Source organism: Staurois parvus, unplaced genomic scaffold (genome assembly GCF_062004578.1).
Source record: "Staurois parvus isolate SC_StPar_1 unplaced genomic scaffold, SC_StPar_1.0 ptg000017l, whole genome shotgun sequence".
Classification (NCBI taxonomy): Eukaryota; Metazoa; Chordata; class Amphibia; order Anura; family Ranidae; genus Staurois; species Staurois parvus.
Genome location: NW_028317813.1, coordinates 18,615,883 through 18,621,882, shown reverse-complemented (window position 1 = coordinate 18,621,882; position 6,000 = coordinate 18,615,883). Strand labels below are relative to the sequence as shown.

At 45.9% G+C, this 6,000-nt stretch overlaps 1 protein-coding gene across 3 annotated transcripts in view; it reads left to right on the top strand.

The window, feature by feature from the left end:
- Positions 1-216: 216 nt before the first annotated feature.
- STAT6 (signal transducer and activator of transcription 6) overlaps positions 217-6,000 on the top strand; it is a 270,518-nt gene continuing 264,734 nt past the window's right edge. For all 3 annotated transcript variants that reach the window (XM_089681115.1, XM_089681099.1, XM_089681103.1), the window contains exon 1: positions 217-461. The gene's annotated coding sequence lies outside the window, so the exon portion shown is untranslated. The remainder of the gene's footprint in view (positions 462-6,000) is intronic.

Here is a 6,000-nt window from a genome sequence, read left to right as displayed (position 1 = left end):
ACAAAAGCAGGTTTGTGGATGACAGCGTACGTCTTCTCCGACAAGGTGAAAGTGTCTGATATTTTCTCCTTTAAACTGTTGTTCATGGTGAATGGATTAGGAGTCATTTCCAAGCAAGCTAGCTCACAGAGGAAATTTGTGCAACTTTCAGGGCTGGGCCTAACTAGAAAAAAAAAAAGAGAAAAAAATTTCAGGCTGCTCGCCAGCTTTCTGTTCTCAAATCAGGAAGTGAAAATAAGCAACAAAAAATTACGCAGCAGAAAGATGTTAGACCACTAAGGAAATGCAAGAAGCACCGTGTACTATCATTGTTTGCTCTTCATAAGGGTCTTGCTATTGATCGTTTACTGGATATTATTGTTGTTTAACCCGAGCAGATGAACTTTGCAGCTTTTTATTCTATGAAGAACAACAAGTAGCTCGGAAGAAAGTGAAAGAGGAAATCTATTGCTGTGGGGGAGGTAAGTGTAACCTACATGATTTACGCTAGTGTGTTCAGTCTTTTTTTTTTAATGATCTCATTGCTGTGTCAGTATCATTGTTATTTTTTGTGTTTGTTACATTGTAAAACAAATTGGATGGTGTGCATGTGTTCATTCTTCCTGGAATAGGCTGGCTTAAGCATGGAGTTGCACTTCCCTCAGTTGATGTTAAGTGGAAAGTACAATGTCCATATTTACGGACGTAGTTCAGTAATGACTTCTGAGAACAAATACTTAATAAATATGGTTGTTTAACTACTTGAATCCTAGGTGCTGTTTTAAAAATGGATCAGGATTGTTCTAAATGGGGCTGGGTTAAGGGAGAGGATGGTTAGAAGGTATGTGGTTATTGTACCTGCATTTTTTACCAAAAAAAATGTTCATTAAAAAACAACCTGGTTAACCTCTTCAACCAAGCACAAATGTGCAGCCTCCTACTATCTGGGCCTAGATGCTGAGCGGCCACACATTTGCTTTCTATTAAAAAAGAACATATGTGCTGAGAGCGTGCACCCTGAGCGCTCTCAGCACACATGTCCTGTACTCACGGAAAGGTCCCAGTCTCCTCTTTCGATCGGCACCTTTCCCGATCATGTGACCGCCGTGACGGCATGTCACGGCGGTCATATGACCCTAAACCCCGCCCCACCTCCCGGCTTCTGAAACCCATAAAGGGCCGGGAAGCGCTGGCATGAAGGGGTTCAAAAAAAAAGTACAGGATAGTGGCTATTTGTCCCAGGGCCTATTTAAAATGGCACCTGGACTCAGCAGCTCCTGCTGGCCTTTGCTGGCACTAATGCCAAACCACTGGCTGTCAGTGACAGCAGGGACCTAGTGCTAGGCCTAGGAAATGAAATTATTAGTGCCTGGGATTCCAATCTTACTACAGGTCGCTCCAAGCAGTTGATGAGAATTGTAAGCACAATGCAGAGTGCTGACATATTGGCCCTGATTCACTATTGGGCGTGGGCGCATATTTATGAGCTTAAGCCCAATTTTCATGGGCGTCCGTCATTTTTTACCCTGCAACCTAATTCACTATTGAGCAGAGCCCATAAGCAGATGCCCAGTCTAATTCACAAAAAGACACACGCCCGAAATCAGACTCACAAAACAGACTTGCTAAGAAGCAAGTCTAAAACCATGAAAAATCACTGCAGAGACATGTTCACTTAGAAATTTGCTTTGCCAAATATCAGGACTTCACTTTAAACAATATCTGCTATTTCCAAAAAAATTAAAAATGTGTTAAAAATCGTTTTTTTCAAGGAAATCGACACAGTAAAAATCTAGAAGCCCGTGCAGTGTCTTTGGCAGATACAACTGAGCATGTGCAGAACACATTTTAGACTTCTGCCATGGGCGTTTGCTTTTTAGCCACTGACTAATAGTGAATCTGATTGTGGATTCCTCTGACAGCCGGCACTCGCTCGCGACTATTGTGTTTAATAAACAGCACTCGGCATATCTTCATGTAATCTAACTAGATTTCCTTAGTTCTAGTGATTCTATTTTTGTTTCTTATCCTTTATAATTATTTCTGTAATGATTTTACTTATTTCAAAGGTCTAGATAATATTTATTTTGACAGCTGAATGTAAAAATAAAGGTCCACAATAAAAAAAAAAAAAAAAAAAACAGCGTGGGTCCCCTCTCTCATCCATACCAAGCCCTTCAGGTCTGGTATGGATATTAAGGGGGAACTCCACGCTGAAATTTAAAAAAAAAAACAGCGTGGGTCCCCCTCAATATCCATACCAGACCCTTATCCGAGCATGCAGCCCGGCAGGTCAGGAAAGGGGGGGGACGAGCGAGCGCCCCCCCCCTCCTGAACCATACCAGGCCACATGCCCTCAACATGGGGGGGTGCTTTGAGGCAGGGGGGCTCCCCCCCCCAAAGCACCTTGTCCCCATGTTGATGAGGACAAGGGCCTCTTCCCCACAACCCTGGCCGGTGGTTGTGGGGGTCTGCGGGCGGGGGGCTTATCAGAATCTGGAAGCCCCCTTTAACAAGGGGGCCCCCAGATCCCGGCCCCCCCCCCCTACGTGAACGAGTCTGCGGTAGATGCTCCCGCACAAAAAAAAAAAGTGTGGTGTAAAAAAAACACAGTACAGGGTCTTTGACAAGTCCTTTATTAAAACAATGTCCCCCGAAGTAGATCCAACGTCAATCACGGCGGCGGCGGCAGGGACCCGAAAAAAGAAAAAAAAAAAAGGTTCCGCTCCCGTCGGAGGCTTCCAGCCATGTGAGGAAGAGGCTAGCTGACAGTTCTTATATAGGTATGGGGCGGGGCCAGCTGGGCACATCATCCCCGCCCCTTACCTATTTGAGAAATGTCACCCTGTCTCTCCGCTGAGGCTAACTAGCTGAATGCAGGAGACAGTCTGACATTTCTTATATAGCTATGGGGCGGGGCCAGCCGGGGACATCATCCGAGTGACCCGCCCCATGTCACATGCTTGCTGTTCCCGGCTGGCCCCGCCCCATAGCTATATAAGAAATGTCAGACTGTCTCCTGCATTCAGCTAGTTAGCCTCAGCGGAGAGACAGGGTGACATTTCTCAAATAGGTAAGGGGCGGGGATGATGTGCCCGGCTGGCCCCGCCCCATACCTATATAAGAACTGTCAGCTAGCCTCTTCTTCACAAGGCTGGGAGCCTCCGACCGGAGCGGAACCTTTTTTTTTTTTCTTTTTTCGGGTCCCTGCCGCCGCCGCCGCCGTGATTGACGTTGGATCTACTTCGGGGGACATTGTTTTAATAAAGGACTTGTCAAAGACCCTGTACTGTGTTTTTTTTACACCACACTTAGTTTTTTTGTGAAGGAGTCTGCGGGACCATGTACCGCAGACTCGTTCACGTAGGGGGGGGGGGGCCGGGATCTGGGGGCCCCCTTGTTAAAGGGGGCTTCCAGATTCTGATAAGCCCCCCGCCCGCAGACCCCCACAACCACCGGCCAGGGTTGTGGGGAAGAGGCCCTTGTCCTCATCAACATGGGGACAAGGTGCTTTGGGGGGGGGAGCCCCCCCTGCCTCAAAGCACCCCCCCATGTTGAGGGCATGTGGCCTGGTATGGTTCAGGAGGGGGGGGGGGGCTCGCTCGTCCCCCCCCTTTCCTGACCTGCCGGGCTGCATGCTCGGATAAGGGTCTGGTATGGATATTGAGGGGGACCCACGCTGTTTTTTTTTTAAATTTCAGCGTGGAGTTCCCCCTTAATACCCATACCAGACCTGAAGGGCTTGGTATGGATGAGAGGGGGGACCCACGCTGTTTTTTTTATTATTTATTTAATTCACGGAAATAATTTAAAATTCAGCTGTCAGTGGGAAACCCCGATGACAGCTGAAACATTCCTTCTGTCCCTGCAGAGAGCACCGCTATTATATTTGACATTAAAAAGTATAGAGACTGCAACATTGTATCCATTTGTATCCATTCCGGATATAGATGTTTTTATTCGGATACAAATAGATACAATGTTGCAACCTTTATACTTTTTAATGTCAAATATAATAGCGCAGCTCTCTGCAGGGACAGAAGTAATTACTTCGCTATTATATTTGCAGGCCGTAGATGGGGCGAAAATCGAACAATTTTTTTGCCATTGGTGGTAACGTCGGCCCATTGAACAACCGATTTTTTTTTTTTAAAACGGTCAGTTTTCGCCCCATCTAAGGCCTGCATTTTTCTTTTTCTTATTCTTTTTTTTTATTCTTTTTCTTGCAGGTCATGGCTCATGTGCAGATTATTTATCTGTTAAAAGATCAGCCAATTTGCCGATCATTGCAGCTAAAATCGGCCGATCTGCAAAATCGGCCAATTTTTATCCAAATTTACCAATTAAAAAAAGTTGCAAAATCCCCAAAAATGGCTGACCAATTAACCCACTAACGGGCTGAAAATCAGCCAATTTTTTTTGCGGACGATTTTAGACCCATGTAAAGCAGGCCATAGATGGGTCTAAAATCGGCCGATTTTTCTGCCGAAAAGAAAATCGAACGATTTTCGGGCCGTTAGTGGGTTAATTGGTCAGCTGTTTTTCGGGATTTTGGCACATTTTTTTTATCAGTAAATTTGGAACAAAAAATTTTCAACTTTACTGGTAAACAAAATATGCTAAAATCCCAAAAAATGGCTGACCAATTATCCCAATAACGGAAGAGGCCCTTGTCCCCATTAACATGGGGACAAGGTGCTTTGGGGGGGAGCCCCCCTTCCCCAAAGCACCCCCCCATGTTGAGGGCAGGTGGCCTGGTATAGTTCAGGAGGGGGGGCGCTCGCTCGCCCCCCCCCCTTTCCTGACCTGCCGGGCTGCATGCTCGGATAAGGGTCTGGTATGGATTTTGGGGGGATCCCCAAGCTGTTTTTTTTTATTTCAGCGTGGAGTTCCCCCTTAATATCCATACCAGATCCGAAGGGCTTGGTATGGATGGGAGGGGGGACCCCACGCTTTTTTTTTTTTTTTGTACATTCAGCTGTCAGTGGGGAACCCCGCTGACAGTTGAAACATTAACACATGGCTGTCGCTCCTACAATCCCGCATGAGTTATGTTATCAACTCATGCAGCATTTTAGTAGCAAAAACCAATGCAGCGCTCATGTTTCAGCTGTCGGCGGAGTTCCCCACTGACAGTTGATGTAAAAGTATTGCAGGGAATTATAAACAATTTGTAAAAAACCCGGCGTGGGGTCCCCCCTCCCATCCATACTAAGCCCTTCGGGTCTCGTATGGATGTTAAGGGGTAACTCCACGCTGAAATTAAATAAAAAACAGCATGGGGTACCCCCCAAAATCCATAACAGATACTTATCTGAGCATGCAGCCCAGCAGGTCAGGAAAGGGGGGGGGGGGACAAGCGAGCGCCTCCCCCCCTCCTGAACCATACCAGGCCACATGCCCATACCAAATTATTCAAACATTTGTAAACAGACCAATTAACTGAAATGGTTTGGCATTTGTACCCCAAATATGACGTTCCCTGAGGCATTGGTAAACCGAGGTACGCCTGTATTAGTATTGCAATCCTTTGTATTGGGATACATAGAACCATCATACATGTGAATTGGCAACATAGCACAACATTTGTGTCACATTGGAGATATCTGGTAGTTACACTGAACTTGCCCAGGGACCTAAGATTGATTCACAGCACAGAAATACAGGCTGGATTAGCAATGTAGCTCCGTAGATTAGTGGTTAGCACTACTGCCTCATAAGTCTAGGGTTGTCGGTTTGAATCCCAACCACGGCAAGGAAGTAGTATGATCTCCGTGTGTGGCTGTCTTCAAATAGATGTTCTGGCAACATCTTTGCTTTCTGTCTAAGTGATCCCTAAAATGTGAATTAGAATGAGGCCTTGTCTGTTGAAACACCTTCAAAGCTGTACCTTATGTGAATGTCATACAATGGGGTAAGATAAGAGCCTGGAGCACTAATAGATTTGATAATGATGGTTTACACTCAACCCACTTTTGTGAAGGATTTGGCAAGCAAAGAGCTGACAGAGAGAGAGAAGAG